The 20,396-nt window shown below is 33.4% G+C and overlaps 1 long non-coding RNA gene across 1 annotated transcript in view; it reads left to right on the top strand.

Annotated features, from left to right (window-relative positions):
- LOC133547902 (uncharacterized) overlaps nucleotides 1-20,152 on the top strand; it is a 43,539-nt gene extending 23,387 nt beyond the window's left edge. Inside the window, exon 2 of the long non-coding RNA XR_009805663.1 lies at nucleotides 18,991-20,152. This is a non-coding gene — a long non-coding RNA (uncharacterized LOC133547902). The remainder of the gene's footprint in view (nucleotides 1-18,990) is intronic.
- The last annotated feature ends 244 nt before the right edge of the window (nucleotides 20,153-20,396 follow it).

Below are 20,396 nucleotides of genomic sequence, written 5' to 3'. Positions count from 1 at the left end.
CCGAGTATAAGTGTGATGTACGTGGGAGAAATACGAGAATTGCTTAATTGTAGGGGAGGCATGTCTCCACGAGTCTGTAAGACCCAACAGTTTAGCAAAAGTATCCAGCGTTTTAGCTTAATTAGATTAGGGAGCCAGTTTGTTAGATGATCGATCCAGTACAGGGTCCTGCACCAGGTTAAAGTCCCCAATTTAGTCACATAGGAATTGTCATCCCAGTTGGGTCCATAAACATTAGCGAGTATGACTGGGGTGCCTTGCAGCTTTCCAGATTCAATAATATAACGGCCAGCAGGGTCTGCTACAGTTTGGTAAAGTTCGAATGAAATATTTTTACGAACAAGGATAGTTGTGCCCCTGGCCCATTTGTTGAATTGTGAATGGAAAATATGGCTGATCCAGCCTCTTTTAAGTCGTGAAATCTCTCTGTTGCAAAGGTGGGTCTCCTGAATGAAAAATATATCTACTTTGAGGTGTTGCAGATGGGTCAAGACCATCCCAGTTTTAGTGGCGCTCCCCGCTCCCCTCACATTCCGTGAGACAAATCTGAGTGTATTACTAGTGCTTGTCATATCTCACCATGTCCAACTAGAAGAGCAGAACGGGCTGATGTGTACAAGCGGATCAGGAAGGGGGCTGATGCACGATAACTGGGAGCTGCAGAGAGTACTGGTAAAGGGAGGGGATGAAACAGAAGCATGTGAGGACGGAATGAGGAGATAAACAAACCAATAAACACACATATGTATAGAAAACACACATACTCACAGACACAACAACATACAACAGTACCGGGTGGGTTAAACCTGGCAACCACCTACAGGACCATCGTCCCAGGAGCTGAGAACCCCATTGTCGAAACTGAACCTTAAAGGCCTACTGAAACCAACTACTACCCACCACGCAGTCTGATAGTTTATATATCAATGATGCAATATTTACATTGCAACACATGCCAATACGGCCGGTTTAGTTGACTAAATTTCAATTTTAAATTTCCCGCGGAGTTATGGTTGAAAACGTCGCGGAATGATGACGCATGCGCGTGACGTCACGGACTGTAAGGAAATATTAACGCTGCACGACTCGCGGCTAAAAGTCGTCTGCTTAAACCGCATAATTACACAATATTTTGGACATTTGTGTTGCTAAATCTTTTGCAATTTGTTCAATTAATAATGGAGAAGTCAAAGTAGAAAGATGGAGTTGGGAAGCTTTAGCCTTTAGCCACACAAACACACGGTGATTCCTTGTTTAAAATTCCCGGAGGTTAAACTTTACTATGGATCAGAGCGGTCAAGCGAACATGGATCCCGACCAAATGTCAACCAGCAGTTTTAGGTGAGAAAATTGTGGTAAAAAGTCGCCTCTTACCGGAGATCAGCTGAGCTTGCGCCGTCCATAAAGCTGCCGTCGACTTCCCTCAGACACTGGCCTCAAGACACCTGTGGACACACCCCTCTGACTATCAGGTACTATTAAACTCACTAGCAACACAATAGAAAGAAGAGGGATTCCCCAGAATTATCATAGTAAATGTGTCTAAAAACATCTAAATGAGATCGCCTTTTTCTTTTTTAACTTGATTTTTTTTTTCTTTCTTCAAGTCCTTCGCTATCAATATCCTCAAACACGAATCTTTCATCCTCACTCAAATTAATGGGGAAATTGTCATTTTCTCAGTCCGAATAGCTCTTACTGCTGGTGGCTCCCATTGAAAACAATGTGAATATGTGTGGAGCCCTGCAACTTGTGACGTCACGCGCACATAATTCCGGTAAAGGCAAGGCTTTTCTATTAGCGACCAAAAGTTGCTAACTTTATCGTGGATGTTCTCTACTAAATCCTTTCAGCAAAAATATGGCAATATCGCAAAATGATCAAGTATGACACATAGAATGGACCTGCTATCCCCGTTTGAATAAGAAAATCTCATTTCAGTAGGCCTTTAACTGTCCTTTTCACTGCAGTGTGCTGTCCTTGCGCCTGCATGGACGTATCCATATTTTATTTTTTTACTGCCATTGTTAAAAAATATTAAAAAAATTACTCAAAATCAATTTTGTTGGGAATTGTTGACCAATTTAAGGCTCCAATTACCTCACATCAATGTTGTACTTTGCACTGTTTTTTGCCATTAAAACAGTTGTCAGTGACAAAAAGGGCATAAAACAAACAAAATCAAAAAACATTAAACAAATAATAAAACCTTATAATGGACGGCTAGCTCAGAAGTTGATCTAGAGATTTAACTGTTGAAAGTAAAACAAAAAATGTGTGGGATTTATTTTTTTTAACTGTATTTGCTTAAAATACATAAATGTTGTTATGAATGATTGACCTATTTAAGGCTCCAATTACCTCACATCATATATTGCACTTTGAACATTTTGGGGGGAAAATGTTGCATATTTTGGAATTTTGCCATAAAGTACATAGTTTTCAGTGGCAAAAAGGGCATAAAAAAAAACAAAATAAACATCAAAAAACGTATAAAAACTTTTAATGGACGAATAGATCTGAAGTTGATCTGAAGACTTAAGCTTTGAAAGTACAACAAAGTATTTAGGAATAATTTTTTAGCTCTTTTGGATCCCTGTGAGAAATCATACAGATAATCTTCTATGTGTGTAAGTGTTTAATATATTTAGAATATAAAATATATATAAGTAAACATACAGTGTATATAGGTATTTAACCCTCTAACTTTATCTCAGGATGGAGAATTTGTGTTAAGTTGAGGCAATAATTTACTTATTCGAAACTGATTTTAACTAAGATTATCTTCTATGTGAAAGCGTGTTTGTGTGTGTGTGCGTGTGTGTGTGTGTGTGTGTTTGTGTGTGTGCAGTAACTATTGGTTTAAAATGTTGCTAACATATAAAACAAGACATAATCATACAGCAAATCTTCTATGTGTGTAAGTGTGTCTAATACATTTAAAATATAAAATATATATAAGTACACAGTATATATAGGTATTTAACCCTCTAACTTTATCTCAGGGTGCAGGATTTGTGTTAAATAATGGCAATAATTTACCAATTTAAAACTGATTTTAACTAAGATTATCTTCTGTGTGTTTGTGTGAAATAAATAGTGGTTTAAATGTTACTAGCATATAAAATGAGACATAATCATAAAGCTAATCTTCTACAGTATGTGTGTGTGTGTGTGTGTGTGTGTGTGTGTGTGTCTAATACATTTAGAATATAAAATATATATAAGTAAATGTAAAGTATATATAAGTATCTAACCCTCTAACTTTATTTCAGGATAGAGAATTTGTGTTAAATTGTGGCAATAATTTACTTATTTGAAACGGATTTTAACTAAGATAATCTTCTATGTGAGTGAGTGTGTGCGTGTGTGTGTGTGTGTGTAGTAACTATTGGTTAAAAATGTTACTAACATATAAAACAAGACATAATCATACAGCAAGTCTTCTATGTATGTGTGTGTCTAATACATTTAGAATATAAAACACTTATAATTAAATATACAGTATATATAGGTATTTAACCCTCTATATTTATCTCAGGGTGCAAGATTTGGGTTAAATAATGGCAATGATTTACCAATTTAAAACTGATTTTAACAAAGATTATCTTCTGTGTGTGTTTATGTGTGAATTAAATAGTGGTTTAAAATGTTACTAACATATAAAATGAGACATAATCATGAAGCTAATCTTCTATTTGTGTGTGTGTGTGTGTGCGCGCGTGTGTGTGTGTGTTTGTGTGTGTGTGTCTAATACATTTAGAATATAAAATATATATAAGTAAATATACAGTGTATATAAGTATTTAATCCTCTATCTTTATCTCAGGATGAAGAATTTGTGTTAAATTGTGACAATAATTTACTAATTTAAAACGGATTTTAACTAAGATTATCTTTTATGTGTGTGTGTGTGTGTGTGTGTGTGTGTGTGTGCGTGCGGTGTGTGTGTGTGTGTTTGTGAAGTAACTATTGGTTTAAAATGTTACTAACATATACAGCGAGACATAATCATACAGCTAATCTTCTACATGTGTGTGCATCTAATATATTTAGAATACAACACACATATAATTAAATACACAGTATATATAGGTATTTACTTTTTACTTTTTAATTTTCCTGAAGGAACTCTCCTGAAGGAATCAATAAAGTATTATCTATCTATTTTCCGCCCGATTGTAGCTGAGATAAGCGCTAGAACCACTGTGACCCCAAAAGGGAATAAGCGGTAGGAAATGGATGGATGGATATCTATTTTAACCCTCTAACTTAATCTCAGGATGGAGAATTTGTGTTAAATTGTGGCAATAATTTACTCTTTTAAAACTGATTTTAACCAGGATTATCTTCTGTGTGTGTGTTTATGTGTGAAATAACTCATGGTTTAAAATGTTACTAACATATACAACAAGAGATAATCATACAGCTAATCTTCTGTGTGTGTGTGTGTGTGTGTGTGTGTGTGTGTGTGTGTGTGTGTGTGTGTTTGTGTGTGCGTGTGTGCGTGCGTGTGTGTGTGTGTGTGCGTGTGTGTGTGTGCGTGTGCGTGTGAGTGTGTGTGTGTATGTCTGATACATTTAGAATATAAAACACATATAATTAAATATACAGTATATATAGGTAGTAACTCATGGTTGAAAATGTTACTAAAATATAAAACATGACATAATCATACAGCTAATCTTCTATGTGTGTGTCTAATATATTTGTAATATAAAATATATATAAGTAAATATACATTATATATCACGGGTACAAGCGGCCGAAATGAGTTTCCTCCGCCGGGTGGCGGGGCTCTCCCTTAGAGATAGGGTGAGAAGCTCTGCCATCCGGGAGGAGCTCAACGTAAAGCCGCTGCTCCTCCACATCGAGAGGAGCCAGATGAGGTGGTTCGGGCATCTGGTCAGGATGCCACCCGAACGCCTCCCTAGGGATGTGTTTAGGGCACGTCCAGCTGGTAGGAGGCCACGGGGAAGACCCAGGACACGTTGGAAAGACTATGTCTCCCGGCTGGCCTGGGAACGCCTCGGGATCCCCCGGGAAGAGCTAGACGAAGTGGCTGGAGATAGGGAAGTCTGGGCTTCCCTGCTTAGGCTGCTGCCCCCGCGACCCGACCTCGGATAAGCGGAAGATGATGGATGGATGGATGGATATAGGTATTTAACCCTCTAACTTTATCTCAGGATGGAGAATTTGTGTTAAGTTGTGACAATAATTTACTTATTTGAAACTGATTTTAACTAAGATTATCTTCTATGTGTGTGTGTGCGTGTGTGTGTGTGTGTGTGTTTGTGTGTGTGTGTGTGTGTGTGTCTAATACATTTACAATATAAAACATATAATTAAATATACAGTATATATAGGTAGCAACTCGTGGTTTAAATGTTAGTAAAATATAAAATGAGACATAATCATACAGCTAATCGTCTATGTGTGTATGTGTCTAATATATTTAGAAAATAAAATGAATATAGGTAAATATACAGTATATATAGGTATTTAACCCTCTAACTTTATCTCAGGATGGAGAATTTGTGTTAAGTTGAGGCAATAATTTACTTATTTGAAACTGATTTTAACTAAGATTATCTTCAATGTGAGTGTGTGTTTGTGTGAAATAACTAGTGGTTTAAAATGTTACTAACATATAAAACAAGACATAATAATACAGCTAATTTTCTATGTTTGTGTGTGTGTGTGTGTGTCTTATACATTTAGAATATGAAATATATATAAGTAAATATACAGTATATATAAGTATCTAACCCTCTAACTTTATCTCAGGATGGAGAATTTGTGTTAAATTGTGACAATAATTTACTTATTTAAAACTGATTTTGACTAAGATTATCTTCTATATGTGTGTGTGTGTGTGTGTGTGTGTGTGTGTGTGTGTGTGCTTGTCGGTGTGTGAAGTAAATAGTGGTTAAAATTGTTACTAACATATACAACGAGACATAATCATACAGATAATATTCTATGTGTGTGTCTAATATATTTAGAATATAAAATATATATAGGTAAATATACAGTATATATAAGTATTTAACCCTCTAACTTTATCTCAAAATGGAGAATTAGTTTTAAATTGTGGCAATAATTTACTAATTTAAAACTGATTCTAACCAAAATTATCTTCTGTGTGTGTGTTTATGTGTGAAATAACTCGTGGTTTAAAACGTTACTAACATATACAACGAAACATAATCATGCAGCTTATCTTTTATGTGTGTGCCTATAATTTTTACAGACTAAAATTAACATAAGTAAATATATTAAACCCTCAAACTGTATATCAGGATGGAGAATTTGTGTTAAATAATGGAATTAATTTACTCATTTAAGATTATCTTCTGTGTGTGTGTATGCGCGTGTGTGTTTTCACATCCTGTGTGAACAAAATGACTAAAATTTAGCTTTAATCTGCACCCCCCCCCCCCTAAAAAAGTAAGAATAACACAGAGAAAATGTTTTTTTTGTTTTTTTTAGTGAAGTCATTTTTGTGTCTTTGAGAAGAATTAAGACCAAACGGCATTACTGTGATTTGATGTGCTAGAGGGCAGAAATATGACTAAAAAAATGCCATCATGGTTTTTTATTGTTTTGTTTTTTATGCTTTTTGGTGTTTGTTACATAAAAATCAATTAACAGAGTCCTGGTGCTTTTTAGGAGTGTTTGACGTGTGTGTGTGTGTGTGTGTGTGTGTGTGTGTGTGTGTGTGTGTGTGTGTGTGTGTGTGTGTGTGTGTGTGTGTGTGTGTGTGTGTGTGACAGATATCTTTTATTGATTCTGATGAACATTCAAGCATGCATTCAAGTCAATGTGGGGAACATAATATTACAAATACAGTCAGAAGTATCCAAAAACAATATATTAGTAATAAAGTTATGTAATATATGGGACAACATACTGGAGTATTCATGACGCTTCATTGACGTGTTTCTATTTTGTGCAAAGAGATGGGTATGAACGAGTCTAAAGTCGCCTTAAATTATTTAATGACATATTGTACATTGTTGTATTGCGCAAAAACGATGAATAATTAAGATTATGACATAATAAAAGTGGCTAAGTAAGTTAATTCATTGTGATTCTATTCAAATGTTCAGTTCCACCACACGCACACACACACACACACACACACACCAAATATTATATTTTGTGTACATTTATAAAAAAATATATATATTTTCCTTAATCATGACAACAATTGGTCGTTTTTGGCTACTACAGTAACAACGTGAAATTAACAAAAGTGGTGAATGATAACAAATGAAAACAAAAACAGTTACATGTTCATGCACACATAACAACTACACTGATATTAATGTGCACACGTTTCATGTTGTTGCTTTTTCCTAAATGAACCGCCATGCTCCTAAGGGGGGAAAACATATCCAGTGTGTGTGTGTGTGTGTGTGTGTACATGTACTGTACATGGTCATCACATGTGTAACAGTCAACTGGTGTTATTGGTGGTTAATATGTTAGGTCACATATACATTATCTTGACGGTGAAATAATCATGTCCCTTTAGTGGGGAAAAATGTCATATTGCTGTGGCCAAATAATAAATATAAACTGCACAAATCCGCAAGCAGATCACTAGTATTGATATTAATATTAAAACAATACGTCAGTGCTTCTATTTGTGTTGTATATTTTTATACATGCACAGTGCGTGTGTGTGTTTGTCTGATGCTTATATATTGTTTTTTCTACTACAAATGTGTGTGTGTGTGTGTGTGTATATATATATATATATATATATATACATATACTTATATAAGTTTGTGTGTGTACTGTATATTGTTTTTTTGATTTCACATATATATGTTGATTTCATACTCATACATGTGTGTATTCACAGTATGTTTGTCTCATGCTTGTGTGTGTGTGTGCATGTGTTTAATGTTTATACTGTACATGTGTGTACGTTTTTCAAATGCTTATATACTGTATGTATGTGCCTTTCGTATGCTTATGTGTGTGTCTGTTTGTCTAATCTTTATAAATATGTGTGTGTGTCTGTTTGTCTTGTGCTTAAAATTGTGTGTATATGTTTTTCTTATGCAATATAAATGTGTGTGTATGTGTGTGTCTGTCTGTCTGTCTACTGTGTCTTTGTATAAATGTGTGTACATGTTTGTATTACGCTTATAAATGTGTGTGTTTGTTTGCATATGTATATATATATATATATATATATATATATATATATATATATATATATATATATATATATATATATATATATATATATATATATATATATATATAAATATGTGTGTGTGTGTGACTTTGTATATATGTGTGTCTGTTTGTCTTGTGCTCAAAATTGAATGTATATGTTTTTCTTATGCAATATAAACGTGTGTGTATGTGTGTGTGTGTGTGTATGTGTGTGTCCGTCTGTCTGTCTACCACAGGGGTCACCAACGCGGTGCCCGCGGGCATCAGGTCGCCCGTAAGGACCAGATGAGTCGCCCGCTGGCCTGTTCTAAAAATAGCTCAAATAGCAGCACTTACCAGTGAGCTGCCTCTATTTTTTAAATTTTATTTATTTACTAGCAAGCTGGTCTCGCTTTGCTCGACATTTTTTAATTCTAAGAGAGACAAAACTCAAATAGAATTTGAAAATCTAAGAAAATATTTTAATAGACTTGGTCTTCACTTTTTTTAAAGAAATTATTTTATTGTTTTACTTTGCTTTTTATAACTTTCAGAGAGACAATTTTAGAGAAAAAATACAACCTTAAAAATTATTTTAGGATTTTTAAACACATATACCTTTCTACCTTTTAAATTCCTTCCTCTTCTTTCCTGACAATTTAAATCAACGTTCAAGGAAATTTACTTTTTTTTATTGTAAAGAATAATAAATACATTTTAATTTAATTTTTCATTTTGGCTTCTGTTTTTTCGACGAACAATATTTGTGAAATATTTCTTCAAACTTATTATGATTAAAATATAAAAATAATATTCTGGCAAATCTAGAAAATCTGTAGAATCAAACTTAAATCTTATTTCAAAGTCTTTTGAATTTATTTTAAAATTTTTGTTCTGGAAAATCTAGAAGAAATAATGATTTGTCTTTGTTAGAAATATAGCTTGGTCCAATTTGTTATATATTTTAACAAAGTGCAGATTGGATTTTCACCTATTTAAAACATGTCATCAAAATTCTAAAATTAATCTTAATCAGGAAAAATAACTAATGATGTTCCATAAATTCTTTCTTAAATTTTTCAAAAAGATTCAAATAGCTAGTTTTTCTCTTCTTTTTTTTTTGGTTGAATTTTAAAAAGTGGAAATTGAAGATAAACTATGTTTCATAATTTATATTTATTGTGAGGAATCATTAACATGATCAGTGTTTCCACAAAGATAAATATTATTAATTATTAATAATAACATAGAGTTAAAGGTAAATTGAGCAAATTGGCTATTTCTGGCAATTTATTTAAGTGTGTATCAAACTGGTAGCCCTTTGCATTAATCAGTACCCAAGAAGTAGCTCTTGGTTTCAAAAAGGTTGGTGACCCCTGGTCTACTGTGTCTTTGTATAAATGTGTGTACATGTTTGTATTACGCTTATAAATGTGTGTGTTTCTTTGCATATGTGTATGTATATATATATATATATATATATATATATATATATATATATATATATATATATATATATATATGTATATATATTATAAGTGTGTGTGTCTTTTTATATATGTGTGTGTATATATGTCTGTACTAAGCTTATAAATGGTTGAGTATATGTTTGTCTAATGCTTATTTGTGTGTGTCTTTGTCTAATGTGTCTTTGTACAGTAAATATACAAGTGTATATGTTTGTATTACACTTATAAATGTGTTAGTGTGTCTTTGTATAAATGTGCGTGTATTTTTGTACTAAACTTATAAGTGGTTGTGTAAATGTTTGTCTAATGCTTATATGTGTGTGTCTCTGCATAATGTGTCTTTGTACATTATATATGTGTGTGTATGTTTGTATTGTGCTTATAAATGTGTGTGGGTGTCTTTGTATATATGTGTGTATATGTTTTTACAAAGCTTATAAATGATTGAGTATATGTTTGTCTAATGCCTATTTGTGTGTCTCTTTGTCTAAAGTGTATTTGTACAAATTATTATGTGTGTATATGTTTGTTTTAGGCTTATAAGTGTGTGTATATATTTATCTGATGCTCATGAATGTGTGTATATGTTTGTATTATGCTTATATGTGTGTGTGTGTGTGTGTGTGTTTCTGTATAATGTGTGTATATGTTTTCTTTTATGCCTATAAATGGGTGTATATGTTTGGCTGGAGCTGATAAATGTGTGTGTATGTTTGTCTTATGCATAAATATATATATATATATATATATGTGTGTGTGTGTGTCTTTGTATATATATGTGTGTGTGTGTATGTTTATACTAAGCTTATAAATGGTTGTGTAAATGTTTGTCTCATGCTTATTTGTGTGTCTTTGTCTAATGTGTCTTTGTACAGTACACATACGTGTGTATATGTTTGTATCACGCTTAAAAATATGTTTGTGTGTCTTTATTTATATGTGTATATATGTTTTTACTAAGCTTATAAATGATTGAGTATATGTTTGTCTAATGCTTATTTGTGTGTCTCTTTGTCTAAAGTGTCTTTGTAGAGATTATACATGCGTGTATATGTTTGTTTTAGACTTATGAGTGTGTATATATTTATCTGATGCTTACAAATCTGTGTATATGTTTGTATAATGCTTACATGTGTGTGTGTCTGTATGATGTGTGTATATGTTTTCTTTTACACCTATAAATGTGTGTATATGTTTGTATAATGCTTACATGCGTGTGTGTGTGTATGTGTGTGTGTCTGTATGATGTGTGTACATGTTTTGTTTTACACATATAAATGTGTGTATATGTTTGTTTTACACTTATAAGTGTGTGTATATATTTATCTGATGCTTATAAATGTGTGTATATGTTTGTATTACGCTTATATATGTGTGTGTGTGAGTGTGTGTGTGTGTGTGTGTGTTTTGTGTGTGTCACTGTATAATGTGTGTATATGTTTTGTTTTATGCCTATAAATGTGTGTATATGTTTGTCTGGAGCTTTTAAATGTGTGTATGTTAGTCTCATGCACATGTGTTTGTGTGTGTCTTTGTATATATATATATATATATATATATATATATATATATATATATATATATATATATATATATATATATATATATGTATATATATATATATATATATATATGTGTGTGTGTGTATATGTTTGTACTAAACTTATAAATGGTTGTGTAAATGTTTGTCTCATGCTTATTTGTGTGTGTCTTTGTCTAATGTGTCTTTGTACAGTATATATACATGTGTGTATGTTTGTATTACACTTATAAATGTGTGTGTGTGTCTGTGTATGAATGTGCGTGTAAATGTTTGTACTAAGCTTTTAAATGGTTGTGTATATGTTTGTCTAATGCTTATTTGTGTGTCTTTGTCTGATGTGTCTTTGTAAAGTATATATACATGTGTGTATCTTTGTTTTACGCGCATAAATTTGTGTTTATATTTATCTGATGCTTATAAATGTGTGTATATGTTTGTATTATGCTTAAATGTGTGTGTGTGTGTGTTCTGTTTTGCGCTTATAAATGTGTGTGTATATGTTTGTCTGGTGCTTATAAATGTGTGTATATGTTTGTCTTATTCTTATATTTTTGTGTGTGCTTATGTACGGTATAATGTTTGTATATATTTTGTATTACTCTTATAAATGTGTGTATATGTTTGTCTGATGCTTATAAATGTGTGTATATTTTTGTCTTATGACTATATATGTGTGTGTGTTTTTGTATAATGTGTGTATATGTTTGTGTTATGCTTATAAAAGTGTTTAGTTTGTATTACGCTTATATATATGTGTGTATATGTTTGTCTGTTGCTTATAAAAGTGTGTATATGTTTGTATTACGCTTATACATTTGTATATATTTGTGTAATGCTTACAAATGTGTATGTGTGTGTGTGTGTGTGTTTGTCTAATGCTTATTTGTGTGTCATTGTCCATCAGTATGTATGTGTGTACATGTTTGTTTTACACTTATACCTTTGTGTATATTTTTACCTGATGCTTATAAATGTGTGTATAATTTTTTTTATTAAATGTGTGTGTCTTTGTATAAAGTTTGTATGTTTGTATTACACTTAAATGTGTGTATATGTTTATCTAATGCTTATAAATGTGAGTATAAGTCTTTATTAAATGTGTGTGTCATTATATAATGTGTGTATATGTTTGTATTAGGCTTATATGTGTGTGTGTGTCTTTGTATAATATACGTATATGTTTTGTATTATGCTTATAAATGTGTGTGCTGTGTATATTTGTCTGATGCTTATAAATGTGTTTATATGCTTGTCCGGTGTGGGATCTGAGCCAAGGTTGTCGTTTTGACTTGTGCAGCCCTTTGAGACACTTGTGATTAAGGGCTATATAAATAAACTTTGATTGATTTATTGATGATGCTTATAAATGCGTGTATATGTTTGTTTGATGCTTATAAATGTGTGTATATGTTGGTTTTACGGATATAAATGTGTGTATATGTTTGTATTGACTTATATATACAGTATATGCGTGTGTGTCTTTGTATATATGTATGTGTGCAAATGTTTGTATTACGCTTGTAAATGTGTGTATGTTTGTGTCATGTTTATATGTGCGTGTGTCTTTGTCTGTGTGTTTGTATAAATGTATGTGTATGTTTGTATTATGCTTATAAGTGTGTATATGTTTGCCTGATGCTTATAAATCTGTATGTATGTTTGTATTATGCTTATACATATATGTTTGTGTCTTTCTATATATAAATGCGTATATTCTTGTATTATGCTTGTATATATGTTTGTGTGTGTCTCTCTCTCTCTCCCTCTCTCTCTCTCTCTCTCTCTCTATATATATATATATATATGTATATATATATATGTAGGTGTGTATATTTTTGTATTACGCTTATATATGTTTGTGTCTTTCTATATATATATATATATATATATATATATATATATACACATATATATATAGGTTTGTAAATGTCTGTATTACGCTTTTACGTTTGTATATATATGTTTGTGTCGTTCTATAGATATATATGTGTGTATATTTTTTTGTATTACGCTTATAAATGTTTCTGTCTTTCCATGTATATGTTTGTGTATATTTCTGTATTACACTTATATACATATATATGTTTGCGTCTGGCTTCACGGTGGCAGAGGGGTTAGTGCGTCTGCCTCACAATACGAAGGTCCTGCAGTCCTGGGTTCAAATCCAGGCTCGGGATCTTTCTGTGTGGAGTTTGCATGTTCTCCCCGTGAATGCGTGGGTTCCCTCCGGGTACTCCGGCTTCCTCCCACTTCCAAAGACATGCACCTGGGGATAGGTTGATTGGCAACACTAAATTGGCCCTAGTGTGTGAATGTGAGTGTGAATGTTGTCTGTCTATCTGTGTTGGCCCTGCGATGAGGTGGCGACTTGTCCAGGGTGTACCCCGCCTTCCGCCCGATTGTAGCTGAGATAGGCACCAGCGCCCCCCGCGACCCCGAACGGGAATAAGCGGCAGAAAATGGATGGATGGGATGTTTGCGTCTTTCTATAAATAAATGTGTGCATATTTTTGTATTACGCTTGGATATGTTTGTGTTTTTCTATATATATATATATACAGTATGTTTTATGTTTTTACTTATATATATATATATATATATATATATATATATATATATATTTATATATGTGTATATGTTTGTACTTCGTTTATACAAAACCCAAAGGGAATAAGCGGTAGGAAATGGATGGATGCATGGATTTCTCTTTTGGTTTATGCTTTTTATGTGATTTTGGTGTGGTTCCTGTATATTTTGATAATTTTCATGGTCAAAATCGTGGGAATTCCATTTTTCCGGATCAAAACAACGTAGCATATGAGAAGTGAGGCAGACACAGGCGGTGCCTCCACGGCTACACACAGTGTGTATTGGGCATCTGCGTGCGATGGGGCACATGCTTGTTGCCATAGGGAAAAGGCAGGCCATGAGGCAGCATGTACCTCTGCCTCAAGGTAGGGGGCGATATTTTGTCAACTTGCAGTTCAATGCCTCAGCAGTACTCCGACTCGCCACACTGGGAGAAGTGGGGCGCTCAAGCTCGCAGACACAGGTCTCTCCAGCAGAAGCCAGCCTTTTTTCTTTTCTTTTTTTTTTAACCGTATTTATAACAAACATGGCATTTTTATAGGAGAAAGTGTTGAGATCCGCTTTTTGGATCCTCCACATATTATTGTTCATTGTTCCATTTTTATTTTCACTCTCCGTCTGATCCTATTATTTCCTGTTTAGTCGGTCACCATGGTAGCTTATCAGTTTCACCTGCTACTCACGGCCCTGCACACCTGTCCTCACTAATCACTTGCCTTATATAAGCCTGCATCCTTTGTTGTTCAGTCTGGGATCCAAATTTGTTCAGACACAACGGTACGTCTGCTTTGCGCCTTTGTTTACATGCAATTTCTGTATTAATCGCGAGCTCTCACGCTGCGCAATTTTATTCATTCTTAGCTCTCATGCTAAATGTTTTGTTTTCCCCTTTGTGTGCCTATGTGCCAGTTTAGTTTACTATTTGTTTATCCTAGCTTTCATGCTAGCGTCTTTTGTTTGCCTTTTCTTAGCGCCAGTATTTTTGTTCTCTAGCACCTTTTGTTATTCAAATAAATAGTTAAACCTTACCTTTACTGTGTTCTATTTCGACGCATCCACGGAGGGACAAACCCGGCATTACTATGCCAATCAGTCATAACAGAAAGCCAGTATTTGTGGGTGTTTTTTGGCAGATGCAAAAATGTTGTTAATTTTTTTGGAATGAAATTAAATTAAATGAATGTGTCTGCCAATATGGAGGATTATGTACTGTATCCAAGATGAAATACTTCTCAAAACTGGACTTTAAGACAAAATGTGGTCATACAAAGTATGTTTTCATGGAGGATAGCTATTGCTGCTTCAGATACAAATGCAGAAATGTAAGATACACTCACAATAATTGATTTATTTTGTTCAAAGCAAATGGGACCAAAAAGTAATAAATAACAACTAAATACTTTTTGGAACCATTTATCATATCATAATATCCTTATGATGAAGTTTTTATGAAAGCGAATAACTCCCTTTTTTTCCTGTTACTCTAATGTGCAACCTATATCAACAATGACTAGAGCTGCACATATGAATTTAAGTTTTAAAAAAAAGAAGAATAAAAAGTATGTACGCCTCACCTGGTGTTTAGTTCACCGCACATCACTGGTATATGTATGCTGGTATATGTTTGTATTATGCTTATAAATGTGTGTACATACTAGTATTACACGTATATATATATTGATTAATGCTCATAAATGGGTGTATTATGTTAGTATTACGCTTATACACAGTATGTATGTATATGTTTTTCAGATGTTTATAAATGTGTGTCTTTGTCTAATGTATCTTTGTGTATACAGTATTTCTGTATGTGTTTGTGTTACACGTAAAATGTGTTTGTCTGATGCTTATATACTGTGTATGTGTGTGTCTCTTTTTCTAATGCTTATATACGCGTGTATATATGTTGTATAATGTATACAGTCGTGGTCAAAAGTTTACATACACCTGTGAAGGACATAATGTCATGACTGTCTTGAGTTTCCAATAATTTCTACAACTCGTATTTTTTTGTGATAGAGTGATTATAGCACATACTTGTTGGTCACAAAGAACATTCATGAAGTTTGGTTATTTTATATATTTATTATGGGTCTACTGAAAATGTGACCAAATCTGCTGGGTCAAAAGTATAAAAACAGCAATGTTTAGATTTGGTTACATGTCCCTTGGCAAGTTTCACTGCAATAAGGTGCTTTTGGTAATGATAATAATAATAGATTTTATTTGTAAAAAGCACTTTACGTTGAGCAAACAACCTCAAAGTGCCACAGTTTGAAAAAATAAAAAAATAAAAACAAATAGTAATAATAAAAATAAATAAAATATAAAACTAGAAACAGCCCAAAAGCTACAACCAGCATGCATGTCTATAGAAAAGCTTTTTTAAAAAGATGGGTTTTTAAGCCTTTTTTAAAAGCATCCTCAGTCTGAGGTGCCCTCAGGTGGTCAGGGAGAGCGTTCCACAGACTGGGAGCAGCGGAGCAGAAAGCCCGGTCTCCCATTGTTCGAAGCTTTGTCCGTGGAGGTTGGAGGAGGTTAGCCTGTATGGAGCGGAGGTGTCGTGTGGAGGATTTGGGGGTGAGCAGTTCCTTGAGGTAGAGGGGGGCATTTCCATGGAGGCACCGGTGAGTTAGTAGGGAGATTTTGAATTCAATCCTGAATGGAACAGGATGCCAGTGAAGGGATTTGAGAGTTGGTGTGATGTGGTCATGTTTCCGCACTCTCATCAGGATCCTCGCAGCACTATTTTGTATGTACTGCAGCTTCTGGATGTTCTTGCTGGGGATCCTGAGAAGAAGTGCGTTGCAGTAGTCGAGCCTGGAGGAGACAAAGGTGTGGATGAGCCTCTCGGCATCAGAGAGAGTGGTAGCCATCCACAAGCTTCTGGCAAGCTTCTGGATGAGTTTTTGACCACTCCTCTTGACAAAATGGTGCAGTTCAGCTAAATTTGTTGGTTTTCTGACATGGACTTGTTTCTTCAGCATTGTCCACACGTTTACGTCAGGACTTTGGGAAGGCCATTCTAAAACCATAATTCTAGCCTGATTTAGCCATTCCTTTACCACTTTTGACGTGTGTTTGGGGACATTCTCCTGTTGGAACACCCAACTGCGCCCAAGACCCAACCTCCGGGCTGAGGATTTTACGTTGTCCTGAAGAATTTGGAGGTAATCCTCGTTTTTCATTGTCCCATTTACTCTCTGTAAAGTACCAGTTCAAACGGCAACAAAACAGGCCCAGAGCATAATACTACCACCACCATGCTTGAAGGTAGACATGGTGTTCCTGGAATTAAAGTCCTCCCCTTTTCTCCTCCAAACATATTGATTGAAATTTTTGATAGAAATATTTATTTCACACCTGCACATTTACAACAAAAAACTTTTCTTTTCTTCTTTTTTACATTTTGGCAGAGATAATCATTCAAGGCTTGAAAAGAGGTTGGATGAAGCAAATGCTTACAATATTCCAACCCCTCTCATTCATTCCACATGTAACATGAACAATATAATACAACGACAATACTATATAAACAAAAACAAGAAAAACTCTTGTACACGAACAATACGATAGTACCACTGTTACTGTGAGACAAGACAAGACGAGACAAACGCACACACACACACACACACACACACACACACACACACACACACACACACACACACACACACACACACACACACACACACACACACACACACTCTTTCTGACCATACACCTCTCTCCCATCGCTCTGGGCAGAGGGCATCACTCTCTTTCCTCCTCGTACTTCTTCAGTACTTCTTTTTTCAACAGTGTTTTAAATTGAATCATGTTAGAACACATTTTTAACTTGTCCCCTAAATTGCTGCGTATTGTGGCCAAACAGCTAAATTTTTGTTTAATCTGACATCACATGGACAAAGATAAGACCTTCTGGGGGAAACTTCTGTGGTCAGATGAAACAAAAATTCAGCTGTTTGGCCACAATACCCAACAATGTGTTTGGAGGAGAAAAGGTGAGGCCTTTAATCCCAGGAAAACCAATCCTACCATCAAGCATGGTGGTGGTTGTATTTTGCTCTGTACCTGTTTTGCTGCCAGTGGAACTGGTGCTTTAAAGAGAGTAAATGGGACAGAGAAAAAGGAGGATTACCTCCAAATTTTTCAGGACAACCTAACATCATAAACCCGGAGGTTGGGTCTACGGCGCAGTTGGGGGTTTCCACAGGACAATGACCCCAAACACACGTCAAAAGTGGTAAAGGAATGGTTTAAAAAGGAATTATGGTTTTAGAATGGCTTTCCAAAAGTCCTGACTTAAACGTGTGGACAATGCTGAAGAAACAAGTCCATGTCAGAAAGCCAACAAATTTAGATGAACTGCACCAATTTTGTCAAGAGGAGTGGTCAAAAATTCAACCAGAAGCTTGTGGATGGCTACCAAAAGCGCCTTATTGCAGTGAAACTTGCCAAGGGACGTGTAACCAAATATTAACATTGCTGTATATTAATATGACCCAGCAGATTCGGTCATATTATTAGTAGACCCAAAATAAATTCATAAAAGAACCAAACTTCATGAATGTTTTTGTGATCAACAAGTATGTGCTCCAATCACTCTATCACAAAAAAATAAGAGTTGTAGAAATTGTTGTAAACTCAAGACAGCCATGACATTATGTATATATGTGTGTGTGTCTAATACGCACACGCACACACACACACACACACACGTATATATATATATATATAATATATATATATATATATATATATATATATATATATATATATATATTATATATACTGTGTGTGTCTCTTTCTACTGCTTATATACGCGTGTGTATATGTTATCTGATACGTATACATGTGTGTGTTTGTCAAATGCTAATATATGTGTGTGTGTGTGCATGTATCTATATGTTTTAGATATCGTATGTAGGGCGGCATCTGAGAACTAGTTCTAAAGGTGATGTAGCTTCTCATACAAAATATTAGAAACACTTTTCAGTACAAGCAGGACAATACAAAAATATTGCTTGCTGAAAGTGGGAGTCAAGAGTAAACATTATGGTGTTTGTTAAAGCTGAATTGTAGATCACATTTATCTAATTTTGAAATGATAGAAAATAGATACAAAACCATAAATGTTGTGGCTGTGGAAAAAAGGGAATTTTACCCAAATTAAGTATTGTGTTAAACTAAACCATTTTTGTGTGTTTTCAGATGTCGGAGGGAAGGTGGACTCTTACTGGCAACTGTGGAACTAAAATGTATTTTAAATGTGATTAACAAGTCAAAAATAGTTTTTAAACGTGATTTACTAGTCAAATATATATATATATATATATATATATATATATATATATATATATATATATACATATATGTATATATATGTATATGTTTAACATGTACAATGTCTTTTTACTTGATTTACAAATACAATGTATTTAAAAAAAATTGATTAACAAGTAAAATATAGTTTTTCATCTTAAATTACAAATAAAATGTAATGTTCTGACTTGATTAAAATTCTAATTTTTTTTTAACTTAATTCACAAGTACTTTTTTAAACTTGGTGTACAAGTAAAACTTATTTTTGAACTTGAATAAGTAAAAAAAAAAAAAAAAAAAAAAAAAAAAATATATATATATATATATATATATATATACACACACATTTTTTGTAATGTATATATTTTTTCATAATTTCTTAGTAAAATGTATTTTTTTTTTTTACTTTTATAAGTACAGCATATTTTGTTCAGTATCAACACCTTGCTTGATTTTCATGTAATATGTAGTTTTTAAAATTGATTTACAAGTAAAATGTATTTTTAACTTGATTAAAAAAGTAAAATATATTTGTAAAACTTGTTTTATGAGTAATATTTGGTTTGTAAAATGTTTTTTTTAAGCTGATTAACGAATAGTTTTTTTTTTTTTACCTTAGCTTACAGGTATCATATCAATTTTAAACTTGATTTACAAGTAAAATGTATTTTTAACTGAATTAATAAAGTTCCATTTTATTTTTTAAACGTGATTTACAAGTAAAATTTTGGTTTTTAAAATGTGTTTTTTAAGTTGACTTACAAGTAAATGTGTCGTATAACTTAGTTTACGAGTGGAATGTCTATTTTCCCACTTAGTTTACACGTATAATGTCAATTTTAAACTTGCTTTGCTGGTAAAATGTATTTTTAACAACTTAACTTAGTTTGCAGCAAGTAAAATGTATTTTTGAACATGATTTCATGTACAAGTAAAAAATGTTTTGTTTTTTTTAGATGAAATTGTGTGGCAGAGAGGAACAAACGTGCGCTAAAATAATGTCAATCTTTGTAAGAATGTACAAATAGTGAAATAAAACCACGTAAATAACCATGATGTCTCTGCGTTGTTGATGGACGACAAACATACTCCACTGATGATGATGATGACGATGATGAGGGTCTAACGAGTGTAACGAGCCGTCGTGTTTGTTGCGTTATTTTTTTTTGTATGGGCTTCATTGTTACATATTGTTCAAGTACACAGATCTACAGGTACATTGATCAAATATCAGTACATTTTAATTAAAAAAACTGGGTTCGGGTTGAAAAAACTGACTTTTACTGTGAAAATAA

Source organism: Nerophis ophidion, unplaced genomic scaffold (assembly GCF_033978795.1).
Source record: "Nerophis ophidion isolate RoL-2023_Sa unplaced genomic scaffold, RoL_Noph_v1.0 HiC_scaffold_260, whole genome shotgun sequence".
NCBI lineage: Eukaryota > Metazoa > Chordata > Actinopteri > Syngnathiformes > Syngnathidae > Nerophis > Nerophis ophidion.
Note: the sequence above shows the minus strand (reverse complement) of the source record. Positions and strands in the feature narration are given on the sequence as shown.